This window comes from Sminthopsis crassicaudata, chromosome 2 (assembly GCF_048593235.1).
Source record: "Sminthopsis crassicaudata isolate SCR6 chromosome 2, ASM4859323v1, whole genome shotgun sequence".
Lineage (NCBI taxonomy): Eukaryota > Metazoa > Chordata > Mammalia > Dasyuromorphia > Dasyuridae > Sminthopsis > Sminthopsis crassicaudata.
This window is the reverse complement of record NC_133618.1, coordinates 340528586-340551629: the sequence shown is the minus strand read 5'-3', so window position 1 is coordinate 340551629 and position 23044 is coordinate 340528586.

Below are 23044 nucleotides of genomic sequence, written 5' to 3'. Positions count from 1 at the left end.
CAATAAGTTTGACAACCCCTAAAAGAAAAGCAATTATTACTCAGTGTACCAGAAAATCATGTTCCAGCTCTCCTCACCCAGTCTTGGGTACTATTTTGTAAACATTCAAGTTTCCCAACTACTCCACAATTACAAATAAAATGGTTTTCAATTGTTCTGCTAGCTTGTATTATCCATTAATATTGAGAATTCTCATAAAAATTCTGGGTTACTTTGTTGAAAGTACAAACTTGAGCATCAATCATACCATTATTTATTCCTTTCAGCATTATTCTAATCTTAAATCCTAGCTAGGTGATAAGCTTTTTTGAGCTTTTCTTCTCTAATGGGAAGTACTGGTTGTAAATACTAGAGTCTCTTCATCCTCAAATTCTATAGGTAGGTGTAATTCATTCCCAAATATCAGTATACTATATGCCTAAGTGCTTTACAAATATTTCATTTGATCCTCACTTACTTACTGAGAAGTAAGTGCTATTATTATCATCTCCATTTTACACTTGAGGAACTGAGACAACGAGAGCTAAAGTAACTTCCCACAGTCATACAGCTAATAAATATTTGAGGCTGGATTTGAATTCAGGTTTTGCTCTCTCCAGGTTTAGCAATTTCAATTACTATACCACTTAGCTGACTAAAATATCAACAGATAAGATAGAAAGTAAGTGATTTATTCTTTATGGAATTTAATATAACATGTACTAAGAAAAACTATTGGCTCCACTGAAATTTTTATTCTAGTCTCAGAATCTTTAATAAATTAAACTAGCATCTCTCTGAGAAATTTACTTTCAAAATCATTGCCTTGGATCCTAATATACTAAAAAAAAATTCTCTCACATTTTAGTAACCATGGAAGCTTTCTGGTTTCTGATTAGATATGTGTGTGTGTGTGTGTGTGTGTGTGTGTGTGTGCGTGCGCGCGCGCGTATAAGTGTATGCTTTCTGAAATGGTCATTCATCACCAATATATGGCTTATTTTTCCTGTCTCTCTCCAGAAGATTTGCTGGTACTTTTGTTCTCCAAATATGCAAATATTGATTTTTTTCTGTGCACTCACAATTATTGATGATATTTGTAGCTACTTTGGACCAATAAAATTGGCTTCTTACCATTTCCAGGATCCTTTTCTGACCATATGCCTAAAATGATAATGGAACACTTTTATGGCCATGGAGTGTTATGATTAAGATTATACCAACAGCTACTTGGCACTGCCTTTGGGGTCAGTGATAGTTTGGTACAGTATTTCATTGCACAACTTTAATTTCTGTTATTGTCTCAACAATAAAATACCCTCAAGGGACTAGCCTTTTTGAATGTTTTTGTGGCCAAAGAGCCTCCTTTCACCTGGCCAGAACCAGTTACAGAATGCCCTGCAATCTTGCCAAGATTTTCCATTCTTACTCATAATGGTTCTCTTGGAAATAAGTTTCTTTGCTTCTATACAGGATGAGATGCAGTCATATGGGTTCTCTGTGCATGTGCCTCATCTCTATTTTATGAGTGACTAAGTTGGAAGGTTGAGAGAGATTTTGAAATTAATGGAAACAGCACTTCCAGTTTCCTTCCTGGGACTCTGGAATCCTAAATGGTGAATATTCAACACATATATCTTGAATCCAGACCTACAATACTACTTTCAGATTATCAATATGGCATGCCACAAGTATCCTTTCCAATTCTAGCCCTAGGATAAATAATAAAGTCAACATTACTAAAGAATTCTTGCTTCATCATTTCTATATGTGTTTTTTTCATTACAATGTAAGTTCCATATTGGTGAACAATTGGTTACCTGTTAGAATATAAGCTCTTTGAAAGACATCTGCATCCAGAGAGAGGACTACAGGGACTGAATATGAATCACAACATAATAATTTCACCTTTTTTGTTGTTATTATTTGCTTGCTTGTTTTTTTTTTAATTTTTCTTTCTCATTTTTCCCTCTTTTGATCTGATTTTTCTTGTGGAGCATGATAGGAATTGAACATGTTTAAGCTGTATTGGATTACTATCTAGAGGAGGGGAGTGTTAGGGAGGGAGGAAGAAAAATTTGAAAAACAAGATTTTGTAAGGTTGAAACTATCTTTGCATCTATTTTTAAAAATAAAAAGATACTATGAAAATGAAAATTCTGGGAAGAACTCAAAAATGGGAGAAGGAAGTTGAAGGGGAAGAATTTGGCTGCCTTGTGAACACTTTTCAGTTTATCAATGCCCTATCTAAAACATGACACCAGAAATGAACACAACATGCCAGATTTCATCAAGGAAGCACAAAAAATGAAGAAAACAATTCCTTAAAAAAATAGAATTAGCCAAATTGGGAAAAAAATCCATTGAAGAAAAAGTAGAATTGGTCAAATGGAAAAAGAAGTAAAAAAGCTAACTGAAGAAAATAATTTGTTAAAAATTAGAATTGGACAAATAGAAGCTTATGACTCTATGAGACATCAAGAGCTGATCAAACAAAATATTTTTTAAAAGTGTAAAATACCTCATTAGAAAAACAACTATCTTGGAAAATATATCCAAGAAAGAAAATTTAAGAATTATTGTACCATCTGAAAGCTATGATTAAAAAAAAAAAAGAGCCTAGACAGCTTTTTTCTTTTCTTTTTTTCTTTTTTAATTTTTTTTATTTTAATAGTTTTTATTTACCAGATATATGGATGGATAATTTACAACATTGACAATTGCCAAGCCTTTTGTTCTTTTTTTTCCTCTCCTCTCCCCCTTCCCCCCCCCCCTCCATGGCAGGTTGACCAATACATGTTAAATATGTTAAAGTATAAATTAAATACAATATATGTATACATATCCAAACAGTTGTTTTGCTGTACAAAAAAAATCGGACTTTGAAATAGTGTACAATTAACCTTGAAGGAAATCCAAAATGCAGGTGGACAAATATAGAGGGATTGGGAATTCTATGTAGTGGTTCATAGTCATTTCCCAGATTTCTTTCTCTGGGTGTAGCTGTTTCAGTTTATTACTGCTCTATTGGAACTAATTTGGTTCATCTTATTGTTGAAAATGGCCACATCCATCAGAATTGATCATCATATAGTATTGTTGTTGAAGTATACAACGATCTCCTGGTCCTGCTCATTTCACTCAGCATCAGTTCATGTAAGTCTCTCCAGGTCTTTCTGAAATCATCCCTAGACAGCTTTTTTCAAGAAACAATCAAGGAAAACTACCCATATATCCTAGTACCAGATGATAAAATAATTATCAAAAGAATCGATCAATTACTTTCTGAAATAGATGCCAAAATGAAAACTCCAAAAAATATTGTAAATAAATTCATTAGATTATTAGGTTAAGGAGAGAGTGTTCCAAGCAGCCAAAAAAGAAATAATTAAGATATTGAAGGACCATAGTCAGTATTGCCCAGGACTTAGTAGCTTCTAATTTAAAGGATTGGAAGACCCGGAATATGATATTCCAGAAAGCAAAAGATCTTGAACTATATTCCAAGAATCAATTGACCAGTAAAATTGATCATATTCTTTAAGGGGAAAAGAATATCCATTTAATGAAATAGGTGACCTTCTATCATTTCTGATGAAAATATCAGAACTAAACAGAAAATTCAGTCTTCAAATACAAGATTCAAAAGAAGCATAAATAGGTAAACAGGAACGAAAAAGTGTTATGTTTACATCCCTACATGAGAAGATGATACTTGTAGAACTGTATCTTTGTTAGGGTAGTTAGAAGGGGTATATGTAGATAGAAGGTATAGGTATAAGTTGGCTTTGATTTAATGATATGGAAAAAAAAATTAAGAAGTGAAAAAAGATGGTACTTGGAAAAGAGAAAAGGAGAGATAAAATAGGGTAAATCACTTTGTATGAAGAGGCACAAATGGCCTATTGCCTTAGAGGGAAAGGAGGGAGGGGCTGAGCATTGTTTGAATCTTAATCTTATCAAATTGGGCTCAAACAGCCTTAAACATTCAGTTGAATATAGCTTGTCAGATCTATGGAGAAAGAAGGAATTTATGACCAAAGACAAAATAGAGAACATTACAAAATGTAAGATGGATAATTTAAAATATATTAAATTAAAAGAGGGTTGCACAAACAAAATTAATGCAGAAGAGAAATAGAAAGCTGGGAAACAATTTTAATAGCCAGTGTTTCTGATAAAAGGGTTCATTTGTGAAATAGAGAACTGAATTTTTATAAATTTATATTATATTTATTTATTTATTTATATTTATATATATTATATATATAATGTATATATTTATATATGCTTATATAAATATATATCTCATATATATATATTTATTTATAAATCAAATTTATAAAAATACAAGTCATTCCCCAATTGAAAAATGGGAAAAATATAAAAAGACAGTTTTCAGATCAAGAGATTAAAGCCATCTATAGTCATATGAAAAAATGTTCTAAATCACTATTGATCAGAGAGATGCAAATTAAAACAGTAATGAGGTACCACTTCACACCTCTCAGATTAGCTAAAAAGAAAGGAAAAGATGAGGAATGCTGGAGGGAATGTGGGAAAACTGGGAAACTAATTCACTGTGGTGAAGTTGTGAACTGATCAAACCATTCTGAAGAGCAATTTGGAACTATGTCCAAAGGGCTATAAAATTGTGCATACTCTTTGGATCTAGCAGTGTTACTACTTGTTCTAAAGAGATCATTAAAAGGGGAAAAGACCCACAAGTACCAAAAATATTTATAACATCTCTTTTTGTGATGGCAAAGAATTGGAAATTTAGGACATGCCCACCATTTAGGGTACGGCTGAACAAGTTGTGTTATATGAATGTAAAAGAATATTATTCTATAAGTAATGATGAGTAGGTTGATTTCAGAAAAGCCTAGAATTTTTGCTGAATGAAGTGAGTAGAATCAGGAGAACAGAATAACAACACGGTGTGATTATCAATTATGATAGACTTACACTTTTTCTTTCTTTCTTTTTCATGGTTTTTCCCCTTTGTTCTGATTTTTCTCCCACAACATGACTAATGTGGAAATGTTTAAAATGATTGTACATATATAATCTATATCAGATTGCTTGCTGTTTGAGGATGGAAAAGGAAAAGACAAAAAAAATTTGGAAACTTTAAAATCTTACAAAAATGAATGTTGAAAACTATATTTGCACGTAATTAGAAAATAATACTATTTAGTAAAAATAAAGAACATAAGTTGCTTGAAAGAATAAACTGTCTTGATTATATACTCATTTCCTGATACATGTTTTTCTATTACATTGAAAGAAGAGGGAATGAGGAAATATTAATGTTTCTCTCTCTCTTTCCCCTCCCCTCCTTTCTCTTCCTCTTTCCCTCTTCTAATTCTTCCAGAATTTGAGCTGAAAAGGGTAAGGGCAGATTGATGATTACTTTGATTGGTTACTTGATTACTTGATGATTACTCTGAACCTTATTGAAATCTCCCACAATCCATGCCCCACGGACAACATTGGGGAAAAGTATTCAAAAGAAGTTCATGAAAGAATCAACTCCATTAGCTGCTAATTAAGGAGAAGAAATAAAGATCCTCTAGTTTATTGGCTAGGAAATTGACAATAGCCCTAGCCATATGAAGGGAAAAAAGGGAAATTGGAGCTTTGAAAAACTGGAGTTTTCCCCTGGAAACCATGAGACCAAGCCAAACTTGACACAGTGAGGATAAGAGACAGAGAGCAGACAAAGAGGGTGGATTTTAGACCCTACCAGGAACAGGAACAGATTGGGAATTTCTATATCTCTTATTTTTCAATCTTGCATAAAACTAAAGGTAATCTGATCTATCTTTTTGAACTCATAAATGGGATGAAATCAATAAACCAAACTAGTTATGATTTTCAAGGGAATTAATTTATACTCCTAAACTAAATAAGGAAAAGAATCTCTAGGGCATTGCCCATTCTTGATGGGTACTGATGGCTTCAAGCTGAGATACTGGTACCTGTTAGCTCCATAAATTAGTAGTGAGATGATGTAGCTCAAGCTTGGAGAGCCACCTGGTGATTTGTGCAGATATTGCACCTCATATAACTATAAGAACTATCATCCCCTTAGAGCCAATTTTAAGATTGTGTATGTGCGCAAACATACCTGTCCTTGCATGTGGGATTTTGTTCTTTACAACTTCTTCTCACCACCCTTAAAATGTAACTTCTTATTCAGTCATAATTACAGTCATTCACTCCTTTAGCACTAAACCCCCTCCATCACCACTATTCCCCACCCATCCTACTCCTTACAAAGCACAATCTCTTTACTTGCAGGGATTAATAGGAACTCAGAAACTTACTATTCAGATATAGAATCTGATCTACTTTTCTCATCATGGAGATGCACTTCTGGCATTCACTGTGTAAGGTACTGCTCACCCCAGTTTTCATAATGACTAAAATATCATATTTTCAAATATTCATTCTCTCACTACTACACAGACTAACTCAGTCTACTACAAAATCACACAATTTTGGCACTCTTAAGTTCCCAACACTTTCTCATACATGCCAAACTTATTCCCATTTCTACTACTTATTGTCCATATGCTCAGGTATTGCTATTTCTCTCTGTTGAGAGACTTATGAGAATTACTTCAGAGGCAAAAGAGAAGATTAGTCTTGCTTCCTTATTCTTCATAATTTAACAACAAATTGTCTCACCTAAGAGAACATGGAATAAGAACCAAACAGATAACTTATGGAGGGCTAATTAAAGTCATAAAACAGCCATTCAGGGTCCAGGATGATGGGAGAAGTAAGCTAACTGCTTTTGATATTCCTTCCTTAATCTTTATTGTCTTAATTGCTGCCATATTTGTGGAATTCAGGCAGCAATGAATCTACAGCTACAGAGAATTTTTGGCAGAATAATTCATCAACAGAATGTATCCTGAAACTAGATAATCCTTACCTTCAAGCTGGTCTTGGAGTTTGGGGAGTACTGAATAGCCAAGGAACATGTGACTGAGTTCTTTAATTCAGGTATTAACATAGGTCTTTTGCACTTTTGACTTTGGCACACATTGAAGACTTCATTGACCTTAGCTGGTAGTATTTATTTATTGAAGGACTTCATTAGATAGTTTTTCGAAGGACTTCATTAGATAGTTTTTCATAATTATGGGAGGTGGCTACTGCAGGTGCTAATAAGCTAGAATGCGACTTCCAGCTAAAGTTACAAAGGAGAAAAAATATCTCAAACTTTAAACAGACCCACATAGAATTTTAAAATGATTGTTTTCTACTCTGAAAAAAAAAACAAACTCCATAAATATGCAACATGTAAACTGAAACAGTACTTAGACTATGCTTAATATGTGTTTCTTTTGCTTAAGAAAGGAATTGGTGATATACTGACTATACTGACTTTTCATATATATATATATATATATATTATTCAATTAATTAATCCAATTTTATTTAGGAACCTGTTCTACCACTTAGTCTTATTTCTAAAGGCAGAAAAACTAAACACAGGAGAAAAAAAGAGTCTAAAAACCATTGGCTTCTAAAAAAAAAAAAAAAACATTATAAAACAGAGAGGCTAAATACAGAAAAGCTGAATGACTTCCCTAAGGTGATAAATACACCAACCAAGGAAGCCATATATACATTTATATAGTCCTTGTTGCATGCCAAGCATTGCACTCAGTGCTTTACAATTATCTTATCTGATCCTAAGATAAGATCCCTATTTTACAAAGAAAGAAACTGAAGTAGGTAGACAGACTTGTCCAATACTTGAATGTCTGATGTTGCCTTGAAGTCATATCTTCCTAATCTCAGGCTGACACCAGGGACAAAATCTCACAACTCTTCCCCCAACCTCTGCCTTCACATGAACTAAACTGCAGAATGGGCAAATACATATAAGTAGAAAGGAGAGGGAGAAAATAGAGAGTATTGATAACCAATGAAAGAAAAATAACTTCTCTCAGGAAAAGCAAGAATTGAAACGCAAAAAGAAAGAAGGAAATATTAATGTGTGGTAGGAGGGGGTCCCAATGTTTAATGAAGGAAAGAGATTCTGTAATGAGAGAAAGGAGACAATAATGTTTCTAATCTGCCTGGGGTTTAGTTCTTAGAGACACCACTACCCCTGAGAAAATGTTGTGTGACTCTATGGACACTTTTCCTCAGGAGGAAGAGAATCAAAATTCTTAGGGACAACTTACCTCCAAAAGAGCATGGAATTCAGAGAAATGATTTCATGGCAAATGGGAAAGAAAATTATCATGGGGAGGGCATCAGCAGTGAACCATATAATCAGTGACATGTAAGGTTTCCAGTTGTTGTTGTTTTAAAAATAAGCCTACTTGTCATTTCTTATAGTACAATAGTATTCCATTAAAATAATATATTATTGGGAAGCGGGGAAACAGAGACACTAATACATTGTTGGTGGGGATGTGAAATGATCCAACCATTCTGTGTAATGTTCTGATCATCACTCAATTGTAATACTTCTCTGGGAGGAGGTTTCTTTTCTGTATAATCTTTTCCTCTATGAGCAGGTTTCTTGAGAGGCTTCTGGAGCCTCCAGCCAGAGCGAAGGTAGAATCTTGAATCCTCTTCTTCCTGAATCCTGTCTCGGAATCTCCTCGAGCTTCCCTGAAGTTCTCCCGGAAAGTCTTGTTCTTCTCCCAGTCTAGACTCTCCTTCCAGACTGCCATCTAAACTCAATCTCCCAGTCTAGACTGACTCTTCAGATTCATTGTTGCCTTCTTTTATCCTCAAAGAGAATGGAATTGTGAGAACTCCCAGGCTCTCCTTCAACCAATGAACTTGCTCCTTTTAAAGGTTGTGTAAACTCCTTTTCAGAACTCCTTTTAAAGGTGTAAACTCCTTTAAATGTGTAAACTCCTTTTCAGAAGTCTAAAGGTGTAAACTCCCAAAGGTGTGAACTCTGAGCTAGAGAATTGTTTAGACAACCTGAGTTATCACCTTGTGATCCTAACAATTTTGGATAGCAATTTGGAACTATATCCAAAGGGCTACAAAATTGTGCATATCCTTTGATCCAGGAGTCTCACTATGCAACCACAGAGTAGTGAAAAACCAAGACTTAAGTCAGAGTAAGATTCCTCCAGATACAAAGAGGCAAGACTTGAAGAAAGATGGAGGTGGGATCAATTTATCTGAAGTGCAAAAGCCTATGGGTTAGCTCCACAGAAACATCAAGTGGGAACCCTTTGAGGCTAGCTGATTGTAATTGAAGCTTCAGCAAGAACCACAGAAACTTTCATCTCCTAGACTGCTTGTCAAGTCGGGGTTTGAGTGAGGGAAGATGGAGTAAACTTCAGCTGATTGGGAACACCAGGCTGAGACAGGCCCTGCATGAGAAGGAACCAGCATCTAGTGAATGCAGAAGCAGCAGAGCAGAGTCACTACAGGAAAGTGGAGTTTTGGGTTTGGGGTTCCTAATCAGAGTGGAAAGCTGAAGGGAAGCTTGAAGAATCATCTCTCCATGCCAGGATTAAAGATACTCACACTAATACCTCTTGTTTTTTTTTTAAAAAAGTGAACCAGCAAAGAAGAAAGGACTCCGCTATTGAAACATATTATGAGAACAGGTAAGAGCTACTCCAAAGAGAATTGTGAAATGGTTCCCTCCCAAAGAGAATTTATAGAAGAACTCAAAAAAGAATTCAAAAATCAAATGAGAGACATAAAAGAAAAACTAAAGGAAAAAAATTAAAACCATCCAAGAAAAACAAGAAGATCATGAGAAAAAAGTTAACCAATTAGAAAAAGAGGTACAGAATCTCAAAGATGAAAATAACTCTTTGAAAACTAGAATTGGGCAAGGGGAAGCCAGTAATGCCATGTGAGACCAAGAAATAATGAAACAAATTATAAAGAATAAAAAAATAGAACAAAATATTAATATTAACTCCTAAGAAAAACAACAGTTCTGAAGAACAGATCAAGAAGAGAAGATATAAAAATAACTGGACTACTAGGGGCAACTAAGTGGTGCAGTGGAAGACTGATTCACCAGTGTGGGTAGAACAGTGGCCCTTAAAAAGTGATAAAATTCAGGCCTTATTAGACATAGTGAATGAACAACTTGACCAAGGACACTTGTGGCCTTCTCTAAGTCCTTGGAATTCCCCAGTATTTGTGGTGAAAAAGAAATCTGGGAAATGGAGGATGTTAACTGATCTAAGAAGAGTAAATGAACAGATGGAAACTATGGGAACTCTTCAGCCTGGACTTCCATCTCCTATTCAGTTGCCAAGAGAATGGACTCTATGGGTTATAGACATTAAGGATTGTTTCTATTCTATCCCTCAAGATAAGGAGGATATGAAAAGATTTGCTTTTTCAGTGCCCACTGTTAATTTGGCTGAGCCTTATAAAAGATATGAATGGACAGTTTTGCCACAGGGAATGAAAAACAGCCCTACTATGTGCCAAATGTAGGTTGCTGCTGCTCTTGCTCCAGTAAAAACAGCATTTCCAAAAGTAATATTGTTACATTACATGGATGATATTTTGGGATGTGCACCTGAGGAACAAATGTTAGAAGCATGTCTACAAAAGACCATGGAAACACTAAAGTACTACAAACTGCATATAGCTACAGAAAAAATTCAAAGACATGCTCCTTTTCAGTATTTAGGATATGAAGTATATCCTAAGACACTCACAGTACAAAAGCTTTCTTTAAGAACAGAGAAGTTGAACACCTTAAATGACTTTAAATTCACCATGCCAGCTTACAAAAGAAGCACAAGAGGCTTTGAGAGAAGTTGAACTGGCTTTATCCAATGTGGTTGAAAAAATCACTCAAAAACCCTTGGAAATATCAGTTTTTGCTACAAAAGAGGCACCCACAGCAGTCCTTCATCAAGGAGACAGTGTGATTGAGTGGGTGAACCTCCCAGCCCAACCAGAACAAAGCTTTACTCCTTACCCAGTGCTTGTGACTAGGATTTTATTAAAGGCTATTAAGAGAGTAATTAACAATTGTTTGGAATAAGTCCTGAAAAAATATACACATTCTATACTAACACACAAATTAATATATGCTGTATTCCAGAATGGCAAATTTTATTGGCCACCGCTCCAAATTTTGCACATGGATCTCCATTAAAGATTACCCGGCTACTACATAATTGGCGATGGATTTTTGAAGAAAAGGTTTCTAAGGTTCCTCTTAAAGGACCAACAATCTTTACAGACACCTCCAAAGAAAATATTTGTGCTGTATACTCTCATGATTTAACCATAAAGAGAGTAGTCAGGATTCCTTTTCAGTCCACTCAACAGAATGAATTATTTGCTATCACACTAGCTCTTACTTATTACCCAGGAGACGTAAATATAATTACTGATTCAGCCTATTCAGTAGGTGTAGTACAAAGAATTGCACAGCCCAAATAAAATTTGCAGCCTCTAATATTTATCAGCTCTTTAAGGAACTTCAAGAGCAAGTGAGAAAACATCCAGGCAAGATTTATATCTTGCATGTCCACTCACATAGTGGACTTCCAGGTCCTATTTTTGATGGAAATTCAAAGGCAGATAGCCTTCTAACCATGTTAGTCAGTATTCCTTTATTTCAGGAAGCACAAGAATCTCATTCTAAATATCATCAGGCTGCTTGAGCTTTACGTTTACAATTTGGAATCACAAGAGAGGAAGCTAAGAGCATAGTAAAAAGCTGTACAGCTTGTCTTCCTTTCCACGCTCCTATACTCTCTCCAGGGAAGAATCCTTGTGGTTTGAGACCCAATGAAATCTGGCAAATGGATGTGACCCATTATAAATCTTTTGATCATCTGTCTTTCATCCACGTGGTAGTAGATACCTTTTCAGGATTCACTTTTGCAGTACCAACAGCAAAAGAGACAGCCTGAGTGATCACTGAATTCCTTATACAAACATTTGCAACTATAGGTGTGCCACAAGAAATAAAAACAGATAATGGACCTGCATATAGTTCTAAACATTTTGCGCACTTCTATGCACAGTACTACACATTACTGAAATACCTTTTAATCCGCAAGGTCAGGCAATAGTAGAGAGAAGAAACAGAGACATTAAGACACTCCTTCAAAAACAAAAGAAAGGGGGAGCCATAGGTAGCCCTAGGGAACTTCTAAATTTAGTTCTCTATACCATTAATTTTCTAATTTTTGACAAAGAGGCACCGGCAGACAGGTTTTATAACCCACCAGAAGGGCAGTGTCCAGTGCGAGCAGCTCCACTGTCCTTAGATAATCACCAGGTGATGTGGAGAGACCCAGAAAGTGGTGAATGGAAGGGACCAGATAGGTTAACTGCCTGGGGGAGAGGGTTTGCTTGTATTTCTTCAGATGGAGAAGGAATCAGATGGGTGCCAACAAGTCATATTCGCCTTGTCCATGGGAGAGAGACAGAAAAAGAGAAAGACCTCAAAACAAAGGAGAAAATCTAAGAAACATCTGACACTGAAAGAGCATGGCTAATAAGAAGACTGTTAAAGAACTTTAAAAACCAGCAGGAATCATTGGATTTCCTAATACAAGATGAAACTAATGGACAATGAGCTTATGGACATTTATAAATTCTCAATTTATGATTATTTGATCATGTTATTTGTTACATACTTCTAGCATGTGTTGTGTTACTATGTGTTTATGTAATCTATGTAATTATGTGTAATGCCTCTCCTATTGATGGATTTATGTTTCAAGGTCCTGACCACCCTATGTTCTAAATGAAAAGAAAGGAGGAAATGTTAGGTTCTTACTAAGGAATAATGAAAATATGAGATATTAGGTTTTTACTAAGTACTAAGTTGATACTTGACAATTCTCTAGTTTCGGCCTTTCCTGGGGAAGAGCTTGCATGCTTAGGAGGAGCAAGCTCATTGGTTGAAGTAATTCTTCCCAGAAGCCCTTGCATTATCCCACGCCCATTCTCTGGGAGGATAAGAGGGCAGCACTCCAGAGATAGAGAGTCTCTGCTCTAGACCAGGCTTGAAGCGGCTCTCTGCAGGAAGGGAAGTCACTTCTCTGGACAAGAGTTAACGGCAACTGTCTGGAGACAATGGTTCTCTACAGGAAGAAGAATCTGTCCAAGAGATTTGAGTTGACACAGCAGATCTCCTCCCAGTGAGCGATCAGCAGCTTCTAGAGACAACAGCATGCTACAGAAACTATGCCCAAAAAGTTATCAAACTGTGTATACCCCTTGATCCAGAATTGCTGCTATTGGGCTTATATCCCAAAGAAATACTAAAGAGGGGAAAAGGACCTGTATGTGCCAGAATGTTTGTGGCAGCTCTTTTCGTAGTGGCTAGAAACTGGAAGATGAATGGATGTCCATCAATTGCAGAATGGTTGGGTAAATTATGGTATATGAACGTTATGGAATATTACTGTTCTGTAAGAAATGACCAGCAGGACAAATACAGAGAGGTTTGGAAAGACTTACATCAACTGATGCTGAGTGAAATGTATAGAACCAGAAGATCGCTGTACACTTCAATGCTGTATAAAGATGTATTCTGATGGAAGTGGATATCTTCAACATAAAGAAGATCCAACTCACTTCCAGTTGATCAATGATGGACAGAAACAACTACACCCAGAGAAAGAACACTGGGAAGTGAATGTAAATTGTTAGCACTACTGTCTATCTACCCAGGTTACTTATACCTTTGGAAGCTAATACTTAATGTGCAACAAGAAAATTGGATTTACACACATATATTGTATCTAGGTTATACTGTAACACATGTAAAATGTATGGGATTGCCTGTCATCTAGGGAAGGGAGTAGAGGGAGGGAGGGGATAATTTGGAAAAATGATTACAAGGGATAATGTTATAAAAAAAATTACTCATGCATATATACTGTCAAAAAATTTTATAATAAAGTGACTTTGTTTAAAAAAAAAAAAGAACTAATCCTGAAGCCAAAAATATCATATTCAGCAAAATTATCTATAGTTTTCAGTGAGAAAAAAAATTAACAATCAATGAACTTGCAGATTTTCAGGACTTTCTATCAACTAAACCTGAACTTAACAAAAAATTAAAAATAGAAGAGCCAATATCAAAGAACAATTTTAGGGAACTCAGCATGGACAAACTGTTGAAACATGGACAAATTGTTGATATTTTTTCTATGTTTTTGTATAATTTTAGATTTTAAGTTTTAAGATTTACATCAACAAAAAGGGAAGTCCAGAATGATGAATACAGAGAGGCTTGGAAAGACTTACATGAACTGATGCTGAGTGAAATGAACAGACCCAGGAGATCATTATACACTTCAACAACAATATTGTATGAGGATGTATTCTGATGGAAGTGGATATTCTCGACAAAGAGAAGATCTAATTCAGTTCCAACTGATCAATGATAGACAGAATCAGCTACACCCAGAGAAGGAACACTGGGAAATAAATGTGAACTTTTTGCATTTTTGTTTTTCTTCCCAGGTTATTTTTACCTTCTGAATCCAATTCTTCTTGTGCAATAAGAGAATTGTATAGTTCTGCACACATATATTGTATCTAGGATATACTATAACATATTTAACATGTATAAGACTGCCTGCCATCTAGGGGAGGGGGTGGAGGGAGGAGAGGGAAAAGTCAGAACAGAAATGAGTATAAGGGATAATGTAAAAAATTACCTATGCATATGATCTGTCAATTAAAAGTTATAATAATAATAAAAAATAAAAGGGCAAGTCTAAAAGAAAGATTGGCAGAGGAAAGGTAAAAACAGTAAACGTGTTATACAAATGATATGCAGAATAGACAGAGATGCACTGGGGAGGAAGGAGGGCTCATATTTCTGAAAACCAACTCACATTAGAAATGGGTTCAATAAGCAACACTACATATATACCATGAAGGATTATAACACCCTCCAAAATCTATAAAGAAATAAGAGTAGAGGGATAGGTAAATCAGCAAGTAGTGGGTGAGGGAAGAACACAAGGGATGGATCCTTGGGGAGGGGGAAGATTAAGTAATAAAGTTATGGAGCAGAATTTAATGAAAGAGTCAGCAGGGATAGGAAACACATGTGTGTATGGGATATGTGTGTGTGTGTATGTGTGTGTGTGTGTGTGAATCTATGTGTGTGTATATATATATATATGTATATATATATATACATATCTATAAATATATTTTTCTTAATTGGTGCTGTTAAAAAAGGAAGGATGAGCAATAACATTGGTAATACCTATGAGGTTAAATTTGCTTTCTTTAGTTATGATTTCTTTATTTTGCTTTGTTATCATATTTCATGCATTTGTAGACACACATCTGGTGCAATGGATTTTGTTAGAGCCTTTTCTTTTATCTTTGTCTCCTGGATATTGCTGAGTACTTCCTCCCATTTTAAGTGTGAAATAAAAACATTTTTCTCTTTGCTCCTTTTTCAGACTAAATTTGACTCTGCCACTAACCAGTTATGTGACCTTTGACAAGTTAATATGTTTTATTTTTGTTAATACTCTACTATACTTGTTGACATGCTCATCCCTAGTATCTACTTTCCACATTTAAATTTTCATTTTCACTTCTCATTTCTTCCATGAAGCTTCATCGCTGGTTCAATTCTTATATCAAGTAATGTAAATATCTATTCTACACAGAATACACTTGTGCTGTTAATATATATGTTTTACAAGAATTCTGAATCTTGATCTTTTAGCCAAAGTCCTTTGGAAAAAGACTATTCCAAGTAGCTGTTGTCATGGCTTTAATTCCAAAGATATAGTATGGCTGTTCTTTCAGGTTTTCTGAGAACATTTTGAAAAGTTCAATAAAAATGTGCTGTTTTTGATGGAAAATGCTTGAATTTCCTTATTGTCAATGGAAATCATTGCACTTCAGTATGTTCTCTGGTGCACAAGCCAGATCAAATTATACAATACATAGAGGGTTTGCAAATGAATGAATGCACTTGAACAGAAAACTGCAATCTTTTTTATAACTGCACATCACGTCTTGTGCTTCTGTTCTTTTTTTGATTGTTCCTACTGAATCCAGATTAGCCATGTTCCAATAGACCTTGGTTATTTTCAACTTGTATTTTTTTATTTTATTATAGTTTTTTATTGACAGAACATATGCATTATCCCTTGCACCCACTTCTGTTCCAACTTTTCCCTTCCCTCCCTCCATCCCCTTCGCTAGATGGCAGGCAGTCTTATACATGTTAAATATGCTAAAGTATATCCTAGATACATTATATGTGTGCAGATCCGCACAGTTCTTTTTTTGTACAAGAAGAATTGGATTCAGAAGGTAAAAACAACCTGGAAAGAAAAACAAAAATGCAAGTAGTCCATATTCATTTCCCAGTGTTCCTTGTCTGGGTGTAGCTGATTCTGTCCATCACTGATCAGTTGGAACTCGAATTAGATTTCTCTTTGTTGAAGATATCCACTTCCATCAGAATACATCCTCATATAGTATTGTTGTTGAAGTGTATAATTATTTCCTGGTTCTGCTCATTTCACTCAGCATCAATTCATGTAAGTCTCTCCAAGACTCTCTGTTTTCATCCTGCTATTCATTTCTTACAGAACAATAATATTCTATAACATTCATATACCACAATTTTCCCAATCATTCTCCAATTGATGGGCATCCATTCATTTTTCAGTTTTTAGCCACTACAAAAAGGACTGCCATAAACATTTTGGCACATACAGGTCCTTTTCCCTTCTTTAATATCTCTTTGGGATATAAGCCCAGTAGTAATACTGCTGGATCAAAGGGTATGCACAGTTTGATAACTTTTTGGGCATAATTCCAAATTGCTCTCCAGAATGGTTGGATTCATTCATAACTCCACCCACAATGTATCAGTGTCCCAGTTTTCCCGCATCTCCTCCAACATTCGTCATTATCTTTTCCTCAACTTGTATTCTTTGAAAATGAAGTCACATCAAAATAATGCATTCTTCTAATGCCAGGGAGAAAAATGAGGTTTAAGTGAAGCAGTCAATAAAGGAAAATTCATTTTCTCTGTTTATTGCAATGATTCTAATGTAAGGAATTCATTCAACTTTGCAAGAATACCCTGCTTTTTATACTGTATATTTTTGGATGAGAAAGCACTTCTTTCCATTGCAGGAAGAGATTTCCATTGAGTGATGAGCATGAAGGAATCAAGGAAACTGCACAGATGATATTGTTCTTCCTCACATTATTATCCAAACCTTAATTTTTCACTTTCAAGTTCTCTTCAAAACATCTTGTAATGCCTTCTGTTTCCTTTGATTTTCCTTTGAATATGCCCTTTCTGTTAATATATAATGTTCTACAATTATTCTGAATCTTTGTTGAGGTAGAGAAGGGTGACCCCCAAAAGTCCCAGACTAGTGTTGCAAGGTATCTCAAAAGATTTTGCAGGCTTGAGCCTATCTCCTAGTCAAGGGGCCAAGTTTATTTAAAGCAATGTGACATCATTACAGAGTGGAGTGAATTCTAAGCAAATTCAGTAAAGAGACTGAAGAAAGGATATACACTTATATTACACTTATACAACTTTCAATCATAGACATGTTAATTCTATCACCCAAGGGTAAGGCTGGGAAGCAATCCCTGGATGAATTAAGGGTGGTCTTCAGATAACTTGGGTGTGCTCAATTTCTTGAGGCAGATTTCAAAGCCAGAAGTCCAAAGACTTATTAGAATAGAAGTTCCAAGGTTAGGGGACCCTAATATCATATTACATCATTTCCCCCTTAAGAAGTCATCTCCAAATTCATTAGGGACAAAGGGATGGAGCTCTCATCTTCAGGCTGATGACAAGGAGCAGAGAACTACAAGGAAAGGGGCCCAGTGAGGGTCTTGACTAAAGAAGGGAGGCAAGATGGCAGCAGCAGCATTCAGTGGAGTACTGAGTATCAGAATCAGTTATTTCATAACTTGGAGTCTGGAAGAAATAACTCTCACAAGTATATTAAAAATACAAGATTCAAATATGAGCAAAAGAAAAACAACTTAAAATGGAGTTAATAGGGATAATAGCTAGGAACCCCACCTAGAAGAAGACTGGGGATGGGCTGGGAGGTGTAGATGAGATTATCATGAATGCCTCTCCTCTAGACAGCTTTTCCTAGGACAAATACCAAAGAATGTTTTCCCCCAAATCCCCACTTTTGTCTCCTTGAAGAAGTGGGGTAGTGTCTGAATCAGTGGCATTGTGCACAGTGAAAGGAGCACTCAGATTGATGTGGTTAGTGGCAATGAAGAGTTGAGGTATGAGAATCACCTTCTGGTTGTAAGGGTCCTTTAAATGGGTGGCCACAGCGCAACAGGATATTGAGTGGCCCAGAAGTAATCTCTGTGGATATAGGACTGCCCTGTAGGTGGGATCCTGGCCATATTGAGATAGCTTCGTAATGGGTGAGGGTTCTCTCAATGGTTGGCTGTGTGTGTGACCTCACAGGCCCTTTATAAGCCCACTGCAGACAGTAAGTCGCTCTCTTTAACCTGGCTCCCTAGCCTGGGGTAGTTGAGCCAAGCTGATGGATAGCCAAGAGAGGTAAGGAGTTTGGTAGTGAACACGAGGGTCTTCAGAGTAGGTGTTCACTAGGGAGCTAACAAATCAGGGCATTATGTGAGTAGGTATAATAAAGGCTTTTAAGATTACACGTGGCTGTTCTTGAGCATGCTACTGGTTATTAAACTATAGATTCAAGAAATCATGGCCAGAAATGAAGGCTTCAAGAGGAAGCGAGCCTGGTAGAGTTGACACTGCAAAGGTCAGTGGTCAAAGGTACTCTGTTGGGCATAGGATAGACTAGTAATTTTAACTGCTAGGAGGGCATGTTACACAGGTTGGCACAGTTTTAACGTGAAAGAATTCATGAACCCCAAAAGTTTGACTGGCAAAAGGAAATTTTACTGGCACTGCAGAAGTCAGCTTTGCTAGAAGACTGACTTCCTCAGTGGCAAGGTCCTGGCAGGGAAGTAAACAGAGGTGTTAACACTGAGAAGACAATGTCTTCATAGTGGGCAAGGGTCCTGACAAGCAGCTATGCCAAGGAGAGAGAGGTTCCTTGACAAGGCATGGTCCTGCTTTAGGCCTCTGTAAATTATGAGTTTAAAATTGTCCTTTTTTAAAATAAAAGATCAATTGAATTAAATTTCTTCAATGTTGTTATTGCCCCCAGGCCTAGATTTCCAATTGAATGAGATCACTTAAGTTTGAGCTAAGTAGGAGTGGTTCTGGACTCAATTCAATAGAGGGTGCAGATAGTCCCACCAAGATAACAGAATGAAAGTACTTTATCTTGATTTCCTGAGGTGGGCCTCTTTCAGAGGAGAGTCTCTCAAGAGTTCCCCCATGGCTTCCCCCCCAAAGTCAGAGGACAGTTTCAGAGTTTCCTTCATCAAGATGACCTAGGGTGCAAGAACCATAATGTTTAAAAAGATGTTAAACATTGGGTAAAGAGGATAACATGCAGTGGAGATAGTAAAGGGTTTGATCTTCTTTAGCAAAAACCTGAGCCTTCAAGGAAGGTTTTTACCCAATTAGTAAAGGTGACAACAAAAATCAAAAGTAGTATGAAGCCCCTGAGAGGAAGCATATGTATAGAATCCCTCTACCAATCCTTCCCTACGTATGTAATTATTGCCCTAACTAGAGCTTTGGAACTGGGGATGGAAATAAATATTCCAAGTATGCTTTTCATACTTTCATACAGGGTGAGGATGGTGACATTTGGGAAAGAGTCTGGATGCAAAATAATGCATCAGGTCCCATATGTGGGCTGCCTTAAGGATGCTGAGGGCACACCCAACAATCCTGAATGCTCCCATTGCTCATGGAGTTCTCTAATCTGATTAAAGACTGAGGAGTTATCTCCCCACTGGCGAGTGGGAGTGATATTTGAGAGAGCTGGAGAGAATATTAGGAGCAAAAGCTCTCATAAATAACAAGAAAGAAAGCTAAATCTTAAGTGTCTCAGCCAGTTATTGAGTTATTTCAGGAGTGATTTTATCCACTGTTCAAAGAACTGGGCTGGGATTAGAAACTGTCCTGAGGGTGTTTGAAACCACCCAAAAGGAGAAAGGCTGTATCTTCTTTCTTCGGAACTGGGGAAGTAAAGATGCCATGGTAAGGGGTAAATGAGCAGCAGCATGGGCAGCTGAATCTGCAATCCTGTTTCCCTTGCATATTTAGTAGGAGAATTTTTTGCTTTCAAAAGTCCCCTTTTTTCATATGGCCCCATGAGCATGGAAAATATAACAAGCATACTTGGAATATTTATAGATTCACTCTCATTTCCTTCCCCAGTTCCAAAGCTCTAATTAGGGCAATAAGTTAGACTACTAAAGTTGGGAGGCATGAGTGGCTTGCCCAGGGATTCCTTGGTCCCAGACAGAGGAATTTATTTTCCCCCAGATTTCAGAAGGAATATGGGAGGGCCTTGAGAGAACTACAAAAAGTTCACCTGGAAGTCTGAGAAGGGAAAATTGCATCCTTAATCTCACCATTTAATCACGCACCAACTAGGGAACAGTACAGGAAGGAATAATAGGAAAGGAGTGTTTAAATAACAGGCCACCAAACCAGCAGGGCAGAGGGAAGGTCTCAAAAAAGTTCTTAAGTTTTCCTTCGATGGATAAACTGGGATCTGATAAAGGCCTCATTTCTAAAATATATGGAGAATTGACTCAATTTTATAATAGTTCAAGCCATTCTCCAATTGATAAATGGTCAAAGGATATGAACAGACAATTTTTAGATGAAGAAATTAAAACTATATGTAGTCATATGAAAAGGTGCTCCAAATCAATATTGATCAGAGAAATGCAAATTAAGACAACTCTGAGATACCACTATCTGTGGTATCTGTCAGATTGGCTAAGATGACAGGAAAAGATAATGATGAACGTTGGAGGGGATGTGGGAAAAATGGGACACTGATACATGTTTGGAACTGTACTTAGATCCAACCATTCTGGAGAGCAGTTTGGAACTATGCTCAAACTATGCTTATCAAACTGTGCATACCTTGTGATCCAGCAATGTTTCTACTGGGATTATATCCCAAAGAGATCTTAAAGGAAGAAAAGGACCCACATGTTCAAAAATGTTTGTGGCAGCCCTTTTTGAAGTGGCAAGAAACTGGAAACTGAGTGGATGCCCATCAATTGGAGAATGCTTTAATAAATTATGGTATAGGAATTCTATGGAATACCATTGTTCTGTAAGAAACAACCAACGACATGATTTCAGAGAGGTTTGGAGAGGCCTACATGAACTGATGCTAAGTGAAATGAGCAGAACCAGGAAATCATTATACACAACAACAACAAGACTATATGATGATCAATTTTTATTAATGTGGCTCTCTTCAACAATGAGAGGATTCAAACCAGTTCCACTTCTTCAGTGATGAAGAGAGCCATCTACACCCAGAGAGAGAACCTTCTGTAGGAATAGAGGGTGGACCACAACATAGCATTCTCGCTCTCTGTTGTTATTTGCTTGCATTTTGTTTTCTTTCTCAGTTTTTCTTTTCCTTTCTTCTTGATTTGATTTTTCTTGTGCAGCAAGATAACTATATAAATATATATACATATATTGGATTTAATATGTGTTTCAATATATTTAACATGTATTGTATTGTAACATGTATTTTACTATCTGCCAGCTAGAAAAAGGGGTGAGGGGAAGGTGGAGAAAATTTGGAACAAAAGGTTTTGCAAGGGTCAATGTTAGAAAAATTACCCATGCATATGCTTTGTAAATAAATAAATAATTTAAAAATGTTTCCCTCCAATCCCCATTACTCTATGGGGGAAGGAGGGTGAGACCAGAATACAGGAACAAGACAGAAATAAAGCTCCATAGCAAAAGGGAATTCAATGACCTTACCTGGCACATCCAAAATTATCCTGGGTTTGGCCTTCCTGATGGAGTAAGGGAGAACCTGACCAAGTCCCAAACCCTTGCCAGACATCAGGGCATTGCTGGGAGGTGGGATGAGCGACTAGTCCCCTGTGGGCACTCCCTCTTCCTGTGTCCTTCCTGACTATACTTGGGGCAAGGACCTGGGAGTTTCCTCTGAGGACAGCTGTGAGCTTAACGAGACATCTAAACACACTATTTAACTCCCTGACCACCAGGAACCCTAAACCTCATCATTTGGTTCCTTTAAACTAGACCTCATCAGGAAGACTTCATCTTTCTGTCTTTTTTTTTTTCCAGTGCTTCTTTTGGATCTAATTTAGCCATTTCCCACTAGACTATGGTCATTGGCAACTTGTAATAATACAAAGAATAATATGATAATATTATGAGGAAGAATGGTATCATATATCATAAGTGCAGTTTTCTCACTTGATCTCTTCATATTGATAATTCAATGGTATTCTCTTTTTTTTTTTTTTTTTTTTTTTTTTTTTTTTTTTTTTTTTTTTTGCAATGGAAAGAAGTGCTTTCTTACCTCGAAAAATCAAGAGAGTAAAAAGCTTGTAATTCTCTCAGAAGTTGAATGGATTCATTGCATTAAAATCATTGGGACAAATAGAGAAAGGGATTTTTTTTTTAATGGCTGCTGCCCTTATTTGACCTTGGCATTAGAAGAGTGCCTTACCTAGAGTTTACTGTCAAAGGAAACAATAGCTAAACTAGATCCAAAAGAGCTACTCAAAAAATAATAATAATAAATAAATAAAAAATAAAAGAAAGAAAAAAGAAAAAGAAAAAAAAGAAAGAAAGAGCCAGAAGCATAATTCAGAGAGGAAAAAGATTCCTTTTTTCCTTCAGGTGCATTCATTCCTTCAGAAATGTACTCTCTTTGTATAGTTTGGTCTAGCTTGCATGCAAGACAGCATACTGAAGTGCAATGATTTCCACTGAAAATAAAGAAATTTGGTCACAGAATTGTGAAATTTGGTCACATATTGCATCCAAGGAAATGGAGCCATGACAATAAGCCACTTGGAATAGTCTTTTTCCAATGGACTTTGGCTGCAGAGATTAAGGTTCTGAATTATTGTAGAATGTATACTTTCCACATAGAATCAAAAGAATGATAAAACA